The sequence below is a fragment of the Crocodylus siamensis genome, chromosome 4 (assembly GCF_052110815.1).
Source record: "Crocodylus siamensis isolate JL-2025a chromosome 4, ASM5211081v1, whole genome shotgun sequence".
NCBI classification, from domain to species: Eukaryota; Metazoa; Chordata; order Crocodylia; family Crocodylidae; genus Crocodylus; species Crocodylus siamensis.
Genome location: NC_143398.1, coordinates 223,617,641 through 223,638,253, shown reverse-complemented (window position 1 = coordinate 223,638,253; position 20,613 = coordinate 223,617,641). Strand labels below are relative to the sequence as shown.

Sequence of the window (20,613 nt, the reverse complement as noted above, 5' to 3'; positions counted from 1 at the left end):
ATGAAAATTGTACATTCTTTTAAAAAAAGTTGAATGACCAAAAAGCCACACGTCTACAATCAAGAACAAGAATAAACTTGGTTAAAAGATCACCCTGGTTCAGTGGCGAAGAAAAGACAGGAATTAGAAATAAAAAAAATGTGCACCAGTTAAAAAGGAGGATAGCAATTAATATAAATTAGAAATTCTGACATGTAGTAAATTGAAAAAAAGAAGCTAAAGACATCAGTGGAAAAATCTATAGCTGGCAGGACTTAGGACACTACAAAAGAGTACTTTTAAAGTATATTAAGAACAAGAGAATGGTATAGTCTCATTATTAGCTAAAAACATTAAATCTGTTACTAACACTACCATGTCTTTAGTTCCAGATGACCTCATCCAATCTTATTTCAGGGAGACTATGCATCTTGTATCCACTGTGGATTTCTCAGTCCACTCTTTAAAATATGGAGTAACAGATAATGATTCTTGCTTTCTTAGGAAGAATACTTTTTGCCAACTACTTGCTTCATGCTGGTTAATGGGCTGATATGGTCTACTGACAATGGTTGAAATCATTGTTCAATTAAGTAATTATTTTAGAAAATGTTTGCTTTGGAGCCATTCTGAACGAAAGGTACTATACATACTATGCATTTATAATTATTGTATTCTTAGAAGAGTGAATGGCACCTTATGTTACATTTACACAATGTTAAGTAACAAGTTACTTGTAAAGAGCTAGAGCTTCAATTGGTACCACCGCTTACTTAAATACACTTGTGTTAGTTTACATAACTTGAATAGTAGTCTATGGTCTTTATAAAATGGTCTGGATAAAAGAGATCCTCTTCCTAGTCCTATTCTTGTTACATTGTGCAGTGTTACTCAACTGATGGGTTACCAACAATGGAGAGTGATGAAAGGTAATCAGGGAGGTGGTGAAGTATTGAAAACTTATTACAGTCCAAAAACAAAGAGAATCTTACTCAGCCAAGCTGTGGAATCCCTCTACGTCAGGGACAAATATACTACTAACATCTACCAACACTGCGGGAAATGCCTTATTGGACTTGGTCCTGGCTACAGGGGATGATTTGGTGGGGGATCTACTGACACAAGGTAACCTGAGACAGTGACCATCACTTGATTGAATTCACTATCTGGCATAGGATGGGAAAGATAACCAGTAGGGCAGAAGTGCTAGACTTCAGAAAGGCTAACTTCAGTGTGCTCAGGAGATTAGTTAGTTAGGCACTGAAGAACAGGAGAACTGGTGAGATGGGAGTTCAGGAAGAGTGGCCGTTCCTAAAAGGAAGCTGTCCTACAGGTGCAGAAGGAGACAATCTGCTTGCACAGGGAAGGGGGTAAAGGGGCCAAGAAACCCTCTTGGCTGAACAGGAAAATCCAGGAAAGCTTTGGGGCAGAAAAAGAGGCATATAGGCTGTGGAAGCAAAGGGTAGCTACCAAGGCGGAGTATGCCTACTTGGCCTGCACTTCCAGGGGAGCAGTCAGAAAGGCCAAAGCAGAAATGGAACTTAGGCTGGCAACAAAAATTAAAGACAATGAAGAGTCCTTCTTCAGGTATATAGGAAGGAAAAAGAAGGCACAGGATAGCATAGGCCCCCTACAAGACAAACTAGAGCAATTAGTGACAAATAAGGGGGACAAAGCTGAGTTCTTTAATGCATTTTCTGCCTCTGTATTCCTGAACTCGGATCAGGACAAATTTCCCAATTGGATCATAGGCATAAAAGGGGAATGAGCCCACTAACTGTTATCTCCAACTTAGTGAAAAGACACTTGGAGGGGCTGGATGTGTTTAAGTCAGCAGGCCTGGATAATCTCCATCCAAGGGTGCTGAAGGAATTGGCCAGTGTCATAGCAGAGCCACTGGCATGGCTGTCTGAGCACTCTGGGTGCTCAGGTCAGGTCCCAGAGGACTGGAAAAGGGCTAATGTGGTCCCTATTTTCAAGAAGGGGAGGAAAGAGGATCTGGATAACTATAGAATTGTTAGTCTCACCTCTATCCTCAGGAAAATCTTTGAAAAAATTAAGGATCACATTTGTGGGAGTCCAGCGGGGAAAGCAGTGCTCAAGGGCAACCAGCACAGATTCATAACAGGTAGATCTTGCCTGACTAACCTTGTTTCTTGTTATTACCAGATCACAAAATGCTTAGATGCAGGAACTGAGGTGGATGTCATCTACTTGGATTTTAAGAAGGCCTTTGATACAGTATCTCATTATATTCTTATAGATAAACTGAATAACTGTGACGTAGATAATTACATGACCAGGTGGGTGGCAAATTGGCTTATGGGTCACATGCAGAGAGTGGTGGTGGATGGGTCAGTATTGACCTGGAAAGATGTGGGCGGTGGAGTTCCACAAGGCTCAGTCCTTGGACCGATGCTGTTCAATGTCTTCATCAGTAACTTGGATGAGGGCATGGAAAGCACTCTGTCCAAATTCGCAAATGATACCAAATTGTGGGGTAAAGTTAACACACCAGAGCGCAGGGAATGAATCCAGGCAGATCTGGACAGGTTGGAAAAGTGGATGGTGCAGAATAGGATGCAGTTCAATAAGGACAAATGCAAAGTGCTGCACCTAGGGAGAAGGAATCACCAGCATGCTTGCAGGAGGACCTTCTCAGTAGCACAGCAGTGGAAAGGGAACTTAGAGTCTCTGTTGACTCCAAGATGAACGTAAGTGTGTGATGAAGTGATCAGTAAAGCTAACTGCACTTTATTATGCATTAGCAGGTGCATGACAAACAGGTTCAAGGAGGTGATATTTTCCCTTTATGCTGCATTGGTCAGGCTGCAGTTGGAGTACCGCGTCCAGTTTTGGGTGCCACACTGCAAGAGGGATGTGAACAACCTCAGGAGGGTTCAGAGGGTCACTCGTATGGTTAGGGGCCTGCAGGCAAATCCCTATAAGGAGAGATTGAGTGCCTTAGATCTCTTCAGCCTCTGCAAGAGAAGGCTGAGAGGTGATCTTGTGGCAACCTACAAATTCATTGGGGGGGACAGCAAGGAATAGGAGATGCTCTGTTTACCAGGGCACCCCTTGGAGTAACTAGGAACAATGACCACAAACTGACAGACAGCAGATTCAGGTTAGACATTAGGAAGAACTTCTTTTCAGTAAAGGTTGCCAGCATCTGGAGTAGGCTTCCAAGGGAGGTGGTGCTCTCTCCTACCTTGGGGGTCTTTAAGAGGAGGCCAAACATGCACCTGGCTGTGGTCATCTGATCCCAGTGCTCTTTCCTGCCCAGGGCATGGGGTTTGGACTCAATGATCTGCTAAGGTCCCTTCTGACCAAATATCTATGAACCTTGGAACACACTTCTAGGCTTATCATTGTTATGGCTAATATTTTTTTTCTAACTTTCCTAGTATCAGGTGGTAATGATTTCATTATTTGAATTTGAAAATGGTGCTCACCAACCTGAGAAGACTCGGAACCGCTGGCAAAGACAATAAGTTATGCACAACAGAATAGGAACGTGTGTATGAGTGCGGCACGAGATGCGGGCGGCAGGATCTGAATGGAGCGGGGCTGCCTCACCCTCCTGTCCTCTGTGCCCCTCCTCCTGTACCTTCTGGCTCCAGCTCTGGTAGGAGAGCAATAGCAGCAGCACAAGATTGCATGTGACTAAGGGCATTCTGGGAAACATAGTTCTAGGAAATGTAGGTCTACTGTTGGGGGGTGATGTGATTTCATTTTTTGCCACTGAAAACCAGTTGTTTTTTGTCCCCTTGATATGCATGTCAGCAGCAAAAATATTAGTTAATAACTCCCTTCAGCAGTGAACCTCTACCTGCTGCTGCCTGGTGCCAGAGGTTCTAGGGCCAGAGCTCTTCAAGGAGGACATGGTGAAAAGGTGAAGGGGAGAGACTGCCCAGGGAGCAGTTTCAAAGCGTGAACAAATTCTGATTGTCCATGATCAATAAAATGTCCATGATACAGAAGTTCCCCTTCATTCCCAGGGTGCAGAATGCATATAATTGAAACGCAGAGAAAAACTAGCAGGAACTATATATGTCTATGCCTTTAAAGTTTAGAAGTAGCATGGATGTTTTCAGTCAGCCACTCTGTGTGTGAATTCTCTGCACATGTCAGCAACTATATTTTCTTTGAGCATGCCCAGATGAATAACTCTTCACACCATCAGTATGAGACACCATCTGCTGCATATTAATAACATTGAGGGCCAGGCTATTATTATTATTGTTTCTTGCCGGTTAAGTGGTATGCTTTAAGTCTGGAGTCTGAGATCTGCGTGTGCATACTGGAGTGGCTTTGGCATTCAGAATTAGATATGGCCACTGTGGGATGGTGTTAGATTAAGAAAAACCTTGAAAATTTGGAGGCAGCAAATTCTAAATGCAATAGATTTTGAGAAAGAGAGTCCTCTTAAGGTAACAATTTATTCAAATAATATAGTTATGGCACTATTATTAAATTAAGAAAAACAGTAAAAAGTAACCATAAAATTTAACTGTTAAAATGATCCATTCTCAAATGTCAGCTAAGATTTAAAGGGAGAGTTTGTCACCTTTAAATAAAAAATGATGTACAAATTACACAAACAATCCATAGAGACTCTTTCAGGCCTTTTCCGTCTTTTGCTCTTACATTAAAACATGCAATAAACCTTTTCAATAGGAGAGATTTAATCTATGTGCAAAAAGGGACTTAGAAGCAGATTCTTTCTTTTCTTTCCTGGAGGCCTCTTTTTTATTTTCTTTCCAGATATTGATTGTGAAAGTGATATCACACCAGAAGGTACATTGATATGGTGTTGAGTAACAGAAAACTGCAAAGAATCCTTACAGTATAATCAAAGCTTCTGTTCAAGCCCCACACTCTGATGAAATCCAATCAATAGGGACGATTAAATGACACATACAGAGCCATCAATATTAAATACAGTCCATTTCCTGTACAAGAGCAATGCAATGTAAAGTGGACAAGATAAAACTTGAATAGGCAGGTTATTTACGATGCCTGTACAGTATTTAAGCAGTGATGAAAGTTGGAAGCTTGCATCATTTGCATGTTAATCAAAAAGAGTGAATATGTATTTGCAAAGCACATAAAATATAGTTTGGTGTGTGACAATTTTTATTTTTTTCAAAGAATAATCTCTTTCAGTCATTTTTGGAGGAGTGAACTAGGGCTAGGTACAGACGTTCAACAAGCCTGAAGTGGAATCGATCTAACCTATGTGGCTTTCTGTAAGCGATGCAGTTTAGATCAGGAGTGAACAGAACACATGTTCACCTTTTGGTGGGGGTGGGGGGAGTGGAGAGGGAGGCATGCAGGCTGCCTGCACTGGGGGAGGCCAGCAGGTTGGGGGCACTCCTTCATGCCGCCCACTGTGTCTTGTGGGCTCCCTGGGCTGCCAGAGAATGCTGAGTGGACCTGAACAGCTGGGCCACCCATGATTGGCTGCTGGGTGGGGGCAAGCACAACCCCAAACCCTGTCACCATGGACCCTTGCCCATGCCTAGCCCTAGGCTTCCAGGGTGAGTCACCATGACACACCAGCACCCCAGCTGGCAGTGGCAAGGGGGAGGCATGCTCTAAAGAAGAAGGGATGGGGCCACTCAGAGCTCTGGTGAATGGCAGGCACCAGCAGCAGGTGCCCAGCACAATTGCAGGAATCATGACTGCAGGAATCACACCAGGTACCTGCTGCCACTTGCTACAGCTGTGAGGAGCCCAATCCTTCCTTCTGTGGGGTGCCCCTTTCCCCACCATATGGCCTGGGACTGCTGGGTGCTTGCTGCCAACACTTGCCATTCTTCAGAGCGACTCAATCCTGTCTTTTATGGAGCAACCCCCCCACCACCCACCTAGGGACACTGTATAAATATGGAAAAATACTGAGGGATAGACAGTCCCTTCCCTCTTTCCCCCTTCCTGCCTGCTGCTGACACCTGGCCACAGGCAGGAGGCAGCGCTATGGTCAGAGGCTTTGCTGACAGCTCTGTGACAGCTTAGGGGAGGACTAACTGGCTGCTTAGCTGGGCAGCCGAGTATGGTCGAGTTCTAGCACACCTTCCTGCACACCTAGGGGGTCTTGGGGGGATGTGCAAAGGAGCCTGGAATGCCAGCAGACAGTGACCTAACCTGATTTGATATTTATTTAGTGTATGCAGTTTTGGCATTGTTGCGGGGGGCGGTGTTGACTAGGTCAGCATCTTCAGGCACAGCCACTGGGGACGGGGCAAAAAGTGCTGCACCTGGTGGCTGCCTGCACTGCCGCTGGCACTGCTTCATGAGTTGGCACTGCCCAGAGTACAAAGCTGCCCTGTTATGTCTGTATTTTTAAACTCAAATTGTACCTCTCCCTCTTGCTGCTTCTCCTTCTAGCCCAATGAAGTGGTGGCCTATCTTCAACAGGAGCTGGTGATTTAGGCAGTCTTCTGAGTGGTGGAAATGTGGGTTTGAATCCTCTCAGGAAGTGCTTTAACCACCTTGCAATTATGCAGAAGGTGGGAAGCAGCACATGTGAGTTTGGCACCCCCCCGAAGTCTGAATTTTAGGAGGCCAGAAATACCTAACATATAGACCTGAGTCTGGTGCCTGGGCTATGGAAAGAAATGAGGGTTCAGGCAAAACTCTGGCTCTATGTTTTTTAATTGACTAACTCTAGGCACCTCCCTTTTCAGCACTAATATTCTGGACTGCTTTTGAGAAGGCACCTGTCTCTCTCCAGTGACTTCATAGGAAGCATACGAACCTAGCACTGTCAGTCTGGATAGGTCTTTTGTGGCAAGGCACCTATGTTTTAGGTGTTGCAGTGCCTAAATAGAAATGCCTGCAAAGTCAACCTGGATTCGGTCTTTTATATAGATTAGCAATATGTCATCCAAACAAAAGCAAATAAAAGATGCACTACTGAGGATTATATAATTATTAAAAAATGCTCATGGGATTTCTGGTGAGCAACGTTATTATCCCAGTGACATTTATTATTGGAATAGCACAAGAATAAAACATATGGGCTAGCTGTGGAAGTAAGATATCAGGAAGAATCAAGGAATGAGGGCCTTGTTACATGGTCATTTTGGGTGGTCCTGGAGCTCTTAACCCCTGGATTGCCCACACATTAGCAGCTTAAAATATTTGAAGTACTCATTATGCAGCTCAAAGTTATGCCACTCCAGGGCAGGATTGTCTCTGATCTGCGCTACCCAGCTCCTGTTCCATTAAGATGTGGCCACTTCCCACAGATGTGCTGCTCAAACTGAAGTCATCCAGTATCCCAGGATCTCTCACACCCCGACCTGATGAGCAGGGATAGAAGCCTGTCCAGGTCTACCAACCTTCTAGGCTAAGTATACACAGTCAAAAAGCCTGAGGCTGAATTGATTCAATCTTCACAGGTTAGTCCAAGCTGCATAGACTGAACCAATAAGCAAGTGAACAGACATTCACTTTTGATTCCAGAAATCACTTTTAATTCCACATGCCTGCAGTGGCTCAGGCCAGAAGCCAGGGGGTGCTAAGCATGCCTCCCTGCTTGGAGGCATGATCTAGCAGACAGCTTGGGCCAAGTCTATCCTGCCCACCTTATAAGGAGGGGGTTGTGAGAGAGGTGCAAAGCATCCTGGGATGCTGGGGAACTGAGACTTAACTTGAATCTGGAGGGAAACTGGGACAGAAGTTCAATAAACCAATTTAACCTCAGTCAGTTAAGTCTGACACTACATCCATCCAGGTTTATCCTGATATAGTTTGGGCCATTTTGAAAGTGGTTTATGTGCCCTGAACTTATGTTGTGTTACGGTTTTGAACTTGTTTCTGATCCTTTATACCAGTTTATGTGTAATTTCTGTCTTTATCCCTAGTAGCAATTTACAGCTCCTAGCCCAGCCTCTGCTCACCAGGCCTCTAGTGGCAAGTCATAGGTGTGCAGGTTGGGGACAGCCAGAGAAGGTTTCTAAACTAAGGTTGTGACTGCTCCAAACTCCAAACCAATGCTAACACCAGTCAACACTTGTGTAGCTCACAGCGTAATGTGTAACAAGGCCCTGATATGGGAGCATATTGGTCTAACTGGGGCTCCTGATGCTACACTCTGTATCTCTTTTGTTCACTCTCATTTCTTTACATGAATTAATTTCTTTTTTAATGTTAACGAATTACATTCCTTTTTAAAAATCAGTAAGTAAAATCCTGGCCCATTAGACTCAATGGCAAAACTGTTGGTGATTTCAACAAAGTCAGGATTCCTCCCAGTGGTGCAAACTGATGTTTCAAGTTAAGCACATGCTTAAATTGGTTCCTGGATTGAGGCCTGAATGCTCAATACTTTTTAGAAGCAAATCCCTTGTTCTTAACAGTACTTGGGCATTTCTTGCAACATGATAAAAAAAATTCATAGGAAAAGTGAGTCTGGAAAATGTTTAGCTTTTCATTCATGAAGACCACTCACAATCTCAACCCAGACCCTTTCACAAGTATTGCCACCAGGGAAACGATGGATGCTTTTGCAGTGAAAAACTACTTGTCACTGACCAAAATTGAAAAATTATGTCAATATGATGGGATGTTTCTTGAAATGTAGTGAAATGAACCTGGATGCATTCCAGTTAGTCCTTCAATCATACAAGATGCAGAGAAATCTCTCTCATTGCTTCCTGTGCATAACAATTCTGCACAGTGACTCTGTTACTCTGCGGGGGGTACAACTCATCACCCCTGAAATCCTTTTCAGAGTTTCATGAAATCAGACATATATATTGTGGGTTTGGGGTCACAATGCCTGAGCCCTTCTTTGACCTGACATTATTTACATGCAGAGTAGACTTTTGCAGTAAGCCACTTTATGGATGAGAAAGGGAGGCTCAAGTACAGGACGGGCTGCCAATGGGATTATGAAGTTCATTTTGATTGATCAATAATTAACTTTACCCTTATGAGATTATAGGCCTGCTTTAACAGTGGAATTTACTGAACATCCTAAACTGCCAGGAAGTAGAGGGAAGAAATAAGAAGAAAGCTACAGCAACTTGGACATCTGTCCTCTTTATGCTGACAGAACTGGTAACCAAGATCTCACTCCTTTGCTCACTATCTAAAGTACAAACAACATAAAACAGGGATTGGATTGATATGGAACGCTACATAAAATGTTTGCTTATAATTATTTCTAGCACCCTTTTGAAGCTTAGGGATAAAACATTTCTAATTATTCATCAGGCCTTTGGAACTCCTGGCCCTCTGTAATAGAGATTTAGCAGAACAACAAATAACATACAGGGATCCAGATGAAAGGAGAGAATTTGAAGGGATTATTACCATAAAAAAGCAAATGACTATTTGATGGAGTTACAACAATACAGAGAGTCAGACAGGGATAGAGAAATAATGCTAATTGATAAATACATTGCTGCTTAAGCATTAATTTGAGCTATGGCATGGTAGTAAAATGAGTAATACCTGTAATTTTCGTTTTACAAATCACTGTGCATTTAGCTTTTGAAACATGTATATACTTGTACCTTTTCTGTGCCTCCTCCCTCTCTCCCAAATAGCTGTCAATGTTGTACTAGGCAAGTCTTTAAAAGGTAGGACATTGTTCATATTGTCATGGATTATTTGAGGTCATGTGAAGATACATCTGAACAGGGACGAGTATTCCACAAGTTCCTGGCATCTATAGCTATTTTAACACCCTCCAACTATTACACCCAGAGAATTAGGCCTAAGGGCCCAATCCTGTGTCACTGAAAAATACATAAAAATCCCCATTGATTTTAACCGGAATAAAATAGGGCTACAACTGAGTTCATTGATACTGTCTTACATAAAAAATACTAGGTAAAAAGAAATGTGCAGAAATGAAGTTTGAAGTGGATGTGGGGAAAAAAACCACTTTTAAGTATTTATTATACTCATTTATTCCTCATTCTAACATTCATACTCACATGAAAAAAGCTTTGAGGCTAATGGGATTTTGTCCTAAGAATAAATTTGGGCCCAATGACATTTGAAAAATGGTGAAGTGGGACTTTAAATACTCTATGGGCATATCTACACTTCGCCTATGCCAATGTAGTGACATGCTACAGTGATGTAGTGACCGTGTGTTTACACGTGATTGCTAGTACACTCCCTGAGTATAGCATGCCGCTACAGTGATGAAGCAGTGAAATCTGTGTGCCACTCGCATGGTGTAGTAACCACCAGAAGGAAGTACTAAAGCACAGCGCCATAGCAATGTCACCATATGTGTAGATGTGCCCTATGAGAGCAATTTTCCATCTCTTGCCATTCAATGCTTTTATAGATAGCATTGACATAATTTGTACATCATTGCTATTACACCAATCATTTTCCATAACAAGTCACATGTGACAGTACAGTTTTAGATGGTACAGTGCCCACAAGAGGGGTGCATGTGTATGGAAAGTAGACTATATATACATAGGCACTACGCTGTTCCCCGAAGATAGATAACTCAGCAATGTGTTTCCTTACATCATAGCACGCATAGACTATGTATACAGTCAGTTAGAAGCTTTCCTTTCATTCTTAATGAAGGTAAAACAGTCAATACATAGCAGCCTACTAAATTATATTCAGACTTACAAAAGAAGGCAGTGTACACACTAGATTAACAGGGGTGTATCTTCTTCTTAAGAGTTGCGCTGTTAAAGCCTATTAAAGTAAATCATGTATTATACATATACATTACCATTTTCTCTGAACCATAAAGTCCTTGGAGAATTAGTCCGCAGAGACATCCCAAATCCAGTTTAGATGGGGCACAAAGGCACAGTTCCAGATTTACCTGTGTGAATTGCCTCACAGGTGACAAGCATTAAGGAGCAAAATCTACTGTTATGTCAGATAAGCAGAGGATTCCCTGTCTCTTAATTCACTTGGCAAAAAAGGATAATTACCTGAACTAAATGTCTGGGCCCTTCTAAAATGGACTCTAGGGACAACCCTGCAGATTAATACTCTGAGAATATAACATTGCAAAAAGGATATATGCATGTATTAAATAGGATCTACTTTCAGAATGCAGATCAAACTGCATCCTGAGGTAGGGGTAGGACAAAGTCCAAACTGGCCTTATTGCATTTTTCAATAGTGGGGGATTCCAGTTTTCCAAATGACAAAACATCAGTATCTGAGGCTGCTGACGTGTGTGTCTGGGGGAGGGCAGGGGGTTCTGAGTTTTGACAGATTTTTTTGGCTTCCTGTGAACCGAATGCTTTTGCTCGATTCCTCAGCTGATATAGACATGCATTTCTCCACTGAAATAAGGGAAACCACACCATGTTAACATCAGCTATGGTTCTCCTCTGTGTTAGCAACATTTTAATTGTTTAGAGATATTAGGAAAATACTTTATTGAGATTTATAGTGTTATTTGATGCTGTCACTGTTTTAGCAATGGGTCTTTTTTTTCTTTTATAGTAAATAAATTTGTGGCATGTTACTTTAAAAATGAAATAAAGCTTGTGTTCATAGTGACAGTCAATAACGCTACAGCATAATAATCAATTGCTATTTGTAGCAGCAGGACTAGCAGTGGGGGCAGATCAGTGCAAATTACTGTCACTGTGTGCTGTCGTGTAGTGCAGCTAGCCTGTATAACGTAAGACAAATGATACCATATTCAATGGAACTAGACAGTAGTTAGTCATACCTGTACAATGGCAGAGCAGTGTGTGCTGGCTTCAAATACAACAGGAAAGAGGTTATAAATCTATGGAATTGATAGGGAAGAAAAATAAATTAATCCAGCAATGAGTCGTGCTACTAAGATTTAAAGTTAAATGCTCATACTTTTACTATGGGCTGGAGAACGGAGGATTACAAGTATCTGGGGATATACAAAAGAGGTTAGATAGCTTTTTAGTGAAAACCAATGACGTCTCTGTTGTAGTTTAAACTGAAGGCTTGTAAGGATGCCTGTAAGCCATGGGGATCTTCAGTTCAAAGCACCTGTTATGATCAATAATAATGCCAAAACGAAATATAATAGCTTATTTTTTTCCACAGAAACAGAAGTGTTTGTTACTGCTATAGATCACAGCAGTGTCATTTGTTTTGTCTGTATGTCATTCGAGAAAAGAGATCCAGCCTGTGATCTCAGCTGGGGGGAGAGCTGTTATCTCAGAATTGTGGTCTGGAAGTGGCAGGTCAAACAGGTAATTTTAAAGATGGAGCTGCTCAGTCTTTTGTATTTCAGCACCTTGGTTGCTATGAATAAGATAATTTATTTCGAACCCCTGTGACTGCAGATAGGTGCAAATAGGGCTTATTTGCCATGGACCAAAATGGCAGCATTTTCAAAACACAGGCTTTGGGCTACAGAGTAACTTACTCCTATGTAATAATATTTTAATAGATCCTTAGAGAAAAATTTTGAAAAGGGTTCCAGAAAGATTGAAGCAAACTGAAGTCTTCTGCATAGAAATGCTCCAGGATAGGCAGAAAAACTCATTCACCTAATCTGACAGTATACCTTAACACTAGGGTGGAAGAGTAGTTCAGTGTCTGTGCCCACTCAAGCTCTCTTCTGGAACTGTTGGAAGACGGAGAGTTCATTGCCCTTTTTGTCGGTATATTTTGGGATGAGCATATTGCCCAACTAGGAACTGTACTGAGATCAAGGACTTCTTTCACACAGGCCACAGCAAGCTTGTTAAGCACGAGCTGTCCCTATCAATCTGGACCAGAATCTAACCATTGACCTAGAGGTGAAAGTATCTGAATACATTTTCCAGCCCTCTCAGTTGTCCTCAGGAATAACACTAATGACAATGAAAATGAATGAACAAGCAAACAAACCAACAAAGCTAAGTAAACAGCAAGTGAACTGGCCAAATGAACTGGGCAGCATGTTAACGAGGGCAACTCAGAATTAGTCTTTTATTTTAAACTACAAGACAATATAAAGTAGCCTGTTCTGCAGTCTGTTGCTTTCACACATGCTTTATTAGATGTATGTTAGTATGTGTGAAAGTTTTTCTGAAGTTGGACAAGATATTTTTGACAATACCTGAATATCAGTAGGAATCTGAGGAAGTGTCCTGCACTGTATTTTGAGGTGGTCAGTTGGTGGAAACCACGTGGCTGAATTCATATGCCTGGTGGGGAGAGGAAGAGCAGGGGCTGTTTTCTTTCTTTCTTTCTTTCTTTCTTTTTTCACTTGGTGTGCTGAGTACAAAGTATGGGCTCAAAAGAATGGGGAAAATTATTTTCACTCACCGTTACACATGAAGAGTCTGCAGTTAGTGTGTTCTCTGCTCTTTTACGAGCTATTGCTACACGATTCTCTGTATCTTTCCCTACTTCTCTATTCCCATTTCTCTGTGCTGTCCAAAGACTCTGGGAGGTAGTGTCCTTGTACATTCTGACTCCAATATAGTACTTCTCTTATTCAGTGATAGCAGCATTACTTATTATTAATTGTAATCAGGGATATTTCTCCTTGCATTTAATCAGAGGGTGCTTTGCCAAAAGAATTCAGGAACTTGTTTCTATGTCTACTCTGGGTTGGCATGAAGATGTTTGGGGAAAATAATCTTCCACTCTAAGATAGTTAAATTTAAAAGAGGGACACTTTGGGTAGAAACTATTAAGAAAATTTTTTGTTTTTGCAACTGGTATTCCTGTAAAGGCAAGATGTTGAAACAAAGTGGGGTTTTCCCTGAGAGAGTTTTGAACTACAGAATTTTCCTCAGTCCGGTAAGAGGTAACTGAATGTTTGCTTTTCATTAAACTGAATAAAGCTAGCTGGACAGAAAAGTTAGGTAATTTTTAAAGGGTTTTTGCACTTGAGTTACAGCTTGGACAGAAGGAGAATGGAAACACTATTTTTTGGTTGTCAATGTAATGTGTTTTGATTGACAGCTTTGTGAAGCTCTGCTTTATTTTTTTGAAGGCCATTAGGAAACCTGTCCAATTAATATATTTAGGCCAACCTTGTCAGGCCTGCATTAAGGGCTTGATTCCAATCCTAAAGTTGCCGGGTTTTTCCAAGGACTAAGACACCAATGAAAATCCAAAGATCCACTGTGTAGTTTCGAGTGTGACCAAATAGCTACTATCAATTTCAGAGAATTAGCAATTTACAATTAAACCAGTTATATTATATCCAGTCATCATATTGCCCTGAGTCCAGGGTCAGCATGCTCTCAGTAGTTTGACCAGTTTGTTTTTCAATTAAACAAAGATAAAATACTGTAATGAGAGAATAACTAACAATGAATTTTAAATGCTAATCTTATAATGCTCTTATAATTTGATACCTGTGTACTGTTTTAACACCATATAGAAGGGCAAAGTATATTGCTCTATGCACTAAGAATCATCAACAGCTCAGTGTTCACCATACCAATCTCTGCAGTAACTGTAGTATCTTATAATTAGAATATTGAGATGGTGTGGATAACTGCAGAATACAAATACTGAATTTTTTATGATACCATACATTGTACATTCTCTCAATGACATAAACTGATAATTGTTTTTTCTAAAAAAATTACTATTTTATAAATAGTTTACTTCAAAGGAAGTGGGAATTGTGAAAGTAACAGATTACTATAAATATTCCATGAGAGGCTATGATGGTATGCTGAGATGTATTTGATAGTAATTCTACCCTTTATATGTGGAACCTGATCCTTTATAGGTATCAAACATAATACTCTTCATGGAATGATTAGAGATATCAACTGTGTTTTGTAATTAGCTTCAAAGGGTCAAATGGCATAAAAATCACCTGAGATACAAAAACTCTGGCTATTATAATGGTATACCATGTAATGGTAACTAAATATATATATTTAGTTATTGACATTCTGCATTATTAATGGCTTTAAAAAGGGTACTGCTGTGTTGTAACTCCATAACAGGTAGAAGCCAACTGGAAACCTAAAATTTATTTGTTTTTATTTGACAGATAGTTTTCAAGAGAAAAGGCAATGTAAATGTACATGTGGACTAAATTTAGCTTGCAAGGTAAGGCCTGCATGCAATATGTGCAGGCCCCGGGCTTCATTATAGGTAGTTGCACTTGACTTGTCTTGCATGTTGTTGAGAAAGCACCCCCTAGCTAACTTCCAACAATATAGAGGGAAAAGATAGTTTTACTGAAATCTCATCCTGAATACCTTTTTGTTCCTTAATATTTTTAGCCTGAGGATGAAACATTTTAGAAAATCCATGTACCTACTCCTGCAGGAGCAATCACATTTTGGTTAATATGTACAGTTTCACTGAGAAGTTCACATCAGGTGAACTTCTCTTTTCTAGGGCAACTCCATAAATTCTTGATTTCAGAGGCTCTGAGCAAAATATGGAGGGGGGGTTACATTTAAATTATACAATTGCATTGGATATAATGCTTAAGCTTCATTGAAAATAATAAAAATCCTTGCAGTACAAACATATACTCTCTGGACCTTATGGCATAGAAAATTCCTGAATAATAATACTTCTCTGATGGCACAATGTACCTTGTCAATTTTTTTCCATGTTGAAGGATTATTTTCTTGGTGAACAAAAACCTGCAGACATTCCAAGGAATAATCAGCTCAGAGGCCAACATAATATTATTTTCTTAATTTTATTTGGTTTTGGGGTCATTATAAGGTAGGCCCCAAAATATTTGGAACAAATTGATTTCTTTTTCTTTTTTTTTTTAAATTTTAATTTGCTTATTTATTATCACTGGTTGTATCAGGAAGGTTGTAAATATATTTTTTTTATTAGGTATCATACGTGTAATGGGCATAGTGCACAAAATTATTTTCCAATGTGCAAGATTAAACATGTGAATAAATATTTTCTAAACAGCTGGTAAAAATTCTCCATGGGACACATTCTGCATGGCTCAATTCTGCAATGTCATTTGACTAAGAGTATGGACAGCTGTTACACTTAGAGCAACCTAACTAGGCTGAACTGTACATAGGTTCAGGGAGTTAGATCAGTCAAAATATGGCTGGCCCAATCTAACTTAGTTCACCTGAGTAGGTGCCCTAAGTAAACTGAGTTAACCTATGCCCAATCTAACCAAACGTGTACACATTCAGAGCACAGCCTTGGACTGCACTTTTTCTAACACCTATGTCCTGACTGGGTGAGCTTCTCAACTCCTCCTCACCTGCAGATGGACAACCCACCCTGAAGATCTGTAGGCTCCTCCTCCCGCCCCCTCAACTTGAAATTTGACATAAAAATACTCAGATTTTCAGATTTGGAGCACTTTTCTTTCTTTAAAAGCATGCTGAGCAAACCAAAAGCTTCTCTTTACCACCTAGATCAAAATTTGGGTAAAAATATCAACTCTAGACAACAATCAATTAAATTAAATGTTAAAGGTGAACTTTGTCAAGAATGGTTGTTTTCATTTGGTGTTAGGCTGCCTTTTGCCTTTGCCAGGGTTCTCGTGTGAATAGCCAAGACACTTCAGGATGCGTCCACAGGTGCGCACATGTGTTTTGTGGTGCTTAAAGCACCTCAAAACATGCCCTGCACACATGATTTGGTTCACTGCAGTGCATATTTACAGTGCGGATCCAAATTTACATACCTGGAAATCCCAGTAGCAAAAAAGGTGCACTGAAAGAAAGCAGGGTGGTGCACATGGCAGCACTGTGCGCTGCTCAAAACCAGAGCATAGCTGGCCAGAGCCATGCTCTGGCTGCCAGCCAGGCTCTGCACACCCAGATCATCACTGCTGGAGCTCCAGAAGACCCCCAGTTAATGCTGCTGGGGCCAGCCCAGGTTCTGGGTATAGTGCACAAAAAGTGCTAGCCCCAGACTTCCCTACCTCACCCAGAGCATTTTTCCCCAAACTAACCCCATGTTCAGGGGTGGGTGCTGGGAAAAAAAAAAAGCAGTGGCATGAATTTGTGTTGCTGTTTTTTTTCCCTATGGCAACTGCATACCCCTGCTCATGGGGATGCAAACTTAGGCTGCATTTTCAAAGATCCCTAAGGAATTTGTACATTTAATTTCCATTAATTTTAGTTGAAATTGCATCCAAATATTTTAGTCAGTTTTAACAAATTCACCCGTAATCTCCATATGCTTTAGTTCTCCTTCTGTAAATTGAAAATAATAATATTTCCAATACCTTGACTCTTGACTGTCTTCAAGGACTGTCACTTGCATATATGTACTATACCTATAATAATAGTTTGTGAATTTTTGCACTACTGCATCCATATCACCACTGGGGAATAGAACCCCCTTTCAGGACTCACCTACTATACCAGTAGCTGTCAACCTATTTGATCCTATAATCCATCTCTAACACTGGTCCATGCCAACCTGCTGCACCACAGCTTCTCAGCCCTCCTAACTCTAAACTCCACTTTTTTCCTTATAGTCAGCCCCCTGCCATCCTCCCCAAATCCAGAACTTGCTGCCTCCTCCCCATCTTCCCCTAATCCCTTGTTCCTCCATAGAAGAAGAAACCACACCTGGTTTGTTACACTGACCAAATAGAGGATAAGTCAATCTCCAGCTCATAGGGTTGTGGTCTGAAGGGCAGCATTACAGTTACATCATATTGTGATCAAACTTTTACATGTTTTAATGTCTGGAGGTTGGAAATGGGAAGTGCAATGGAAAAATGTGCTAGAATAGGGTGCAGTAGTCACTGACATCTAGACAACATCCATGGTGATAAGCACTAGAAACAATTTAGGGCCCATGTGTAAAGGTGTCAGCATCATCTGTATCTTAGATCATTACTGAAGAGCATAACACAATGCCCTCAAAGGATTTCTGCCTGTCTCAGCACTTTGCAGTCTGAGTATCTCCAACAATTGCCATTCAGACATTGCACTTCCGCAGTCTGCATGCCCCCCTGTGTGGCTGCCACTGCAAAAACCATTGTCTATTGCTTAATATTTTGATACTTAATGCAAAAAGTCTCCTCTATCATACAGATTGATTTGATCAGATTGAGGCATGAAGCTGTGCAGGCTTTCTGCATTTAGGATGATTTTAGTATAAAGCATGCAAAGCCCACAGTACATTTCCCTGTTTCTTTGGCATTACGTCTGCAATGCAGTGTCATGAATGATGACACCTCTTCAACGAAAAACAGAGAAATATCTTTTGCGAGATGTGAGATTTGTAACGAAAGCTTCCCTGTGATATGAGCTGTTGAACTGTCTCCAAAGAGTCCTGATTTAATCTGAACCATTTCTTGCCACTTCATCATAAAACACACCATCCAAAATACTAGGCAATAATTAAATTTAGTGGGAAAATAATAATTAACAAAAGCCTAAGTAAACTTCCTCATATTTTAAAATATTTTACAGTTGAATCTTGGTTAGACTAAATAGTCCATGTGTGTGTGAAGATGATCAAATTATATCTACCCTCCCTCCCCCGACTTTAGAGGAGTGGACATAAAAATATCCTTTAAAATTCTGCAATAGCACATTTTTATACATACAGTATAAATGTATGCATCTTCCTATCTAACATATTCTCTTTGAAATATTTTGCTTGTAATTTTGTTAATAAGATGCTATTTTGAAATGTAATAGCCCTCACATCAAATAGATATACTTGTATGTTAAAGACCACGTCAAACAGATATAAAAGGCTGAAGAGGAAGATTTACCCTCAGTCATGAAAGACCATAATAATGCACTTTCAGAATCTGTGTTTGAATCCCCACATAGCAGAATAAATATATGATCCACTTTTTCAAAATATATTCTAATACCTAAAATAGATTCAAGTTCCTATGTTGTATACACTGTTTATATGTCCACATAACGCATATTGTACATATGTTCCTTATTCACATTTCTTTTTTCTTTTCTTGCTTTTCTTTTATACATTCTTTCAGCTCTTTTGTTGGCCAACTGTAAACTGATCACTTACAATTGTACTTGAGTGTTTAGTGACCAGAAAATGTACAAATGCTGCTGCTGCCAGAGTAACTGAAAGTGCACAAGCAGATTGAGGGAAATACTACAGGCAAAAATTAGCCATCATTAGTTACCCCTGCTAATATTGCAGAAAATTGAAATGCTTGCCTCACTGAGAATTGAAGAGCATTTCTGAAGTTTATCCAGAACAAAATATCTGACTTTTAAATACAAATAAGATATAAGCAGCGTTAGGATGAATTATGCTGTACTTTGCAAGTAAATCTGTTAAACATTTTTGTGGAACTATTCCTAAATAAATGTAGACTTGTTAAACAGAATTTTAACAGTTTCAGCTGACATTTCAAGGGGGGAAATGTGGCTCTACTTACAGCACTATATATTGGGCCAAAATGTTGAGAATAGAGTCCAGGAATGCTGCAGTATACAGATAACCATAGACCCATTCTTAACACTTTAAGGACTTTGTTTTACCAAAACATTGTCGTAAATGTCACAACCGATAAGAACTCACACACTGAAAATCTTTGCCCTCTAAAGATACCCTAACTTAATACTCCACCTGTACAAAACCAGGCTAAATCTATATTTTATATTTCTAACTCTTGGTTTTTGGTGGAAATAGAAATATATACAAGAGAATGAACAGCATCAAAAAATCTGCTTATAAAAATATTGGAATTAAAGAGAGATCCTTCTGAATTCGTGCCATTCTATTTTATTATGTTTTGGCCTTTTGCAAACCTCTTTGCACATCTTCTAGGTTTTACTATCATTCCTTAATACTGCATTTTTATTTTTTATTTTTCCTGCAAAAAACCCAACATAATACAATTTTGCTAAAAAATAAATCTCACAAATAAAAATGTTGCTAAAGCAAGTAGAAGCATAGCCTTCCTTTGATCTTTTGGGTAGTCATTTTTACAGATGACCTTACTGTCAATATCTCTGTCAAGTACATTTCTGCAACACCTGTTATAAATGCTACAGGCTTCCATGCACATGTGACACCATATTGGAATGATGCAGTTCATTTGACATAATGCAAGTAGGTAGAGTACATGTTGCCTAACATATTTAAACAGCATTATATTTTGATCAAGGGAAGCTTTTCAAATATTTTGTACAATGTAGAGGTTTACTCCTGATAATACATAAATTGCAAAGGTTCATTTTGGATCCTCATTACCAAAACCAGCCAACCAAGGAGATAACGTAGAAAAACATGCCATTCTCTCCCTTTTTTAAAAACGATAATTCCATTATGCACAATGAAAGATTAATAATGAAGCACAGAGAAGACACCTATTTTGTACTTACATGAAATACATAATACACACTGATTCTATTTCTGTAGCTGTTATTTTGTTGTTAATTCTCTTCTGAACAAACAAAATACTTCAGAACTTAGTCTCTGAACATTTTCTAGTTTTCCAAGTACATGTAAAAGAAAATGGTAAAATTATGTGTTGAAAAAAAATCTCTCAGAAGATACTTACCTGTCCTATAAAAACATGTTTCCGACAATCTCAGGCCAAGATTTCCATAGAACAGCAAAAAAGGTGTTCACAGCACTAATCCTGAATTGCTAATACCTCTGATTCACTTTGGTATAGTTCTCCTTTTAGCTTCATACCTCATCCTGATTCTGACAAGAATGAGCAAAACTCTTAAGTGCTATACATAGGAAGAGACTTCAGGGTGGCATTCTTGTTTA

At 40.0% G+C, this 20,613-nt stretch overlaps 1 pseudogene; it reads right to left on the bottom strand.

Annotated features, from left to right (window-relative positions):
* LOC149867613 (uncharacterized) overlaps window positions 1–13,380 on the bottom strand; it is a 94,134-nt pseudogene extending 80,754 nt beyond the window's left edge.
* Window positions 13,381–20,613: the final 7,233 nt, after the last annotated feature.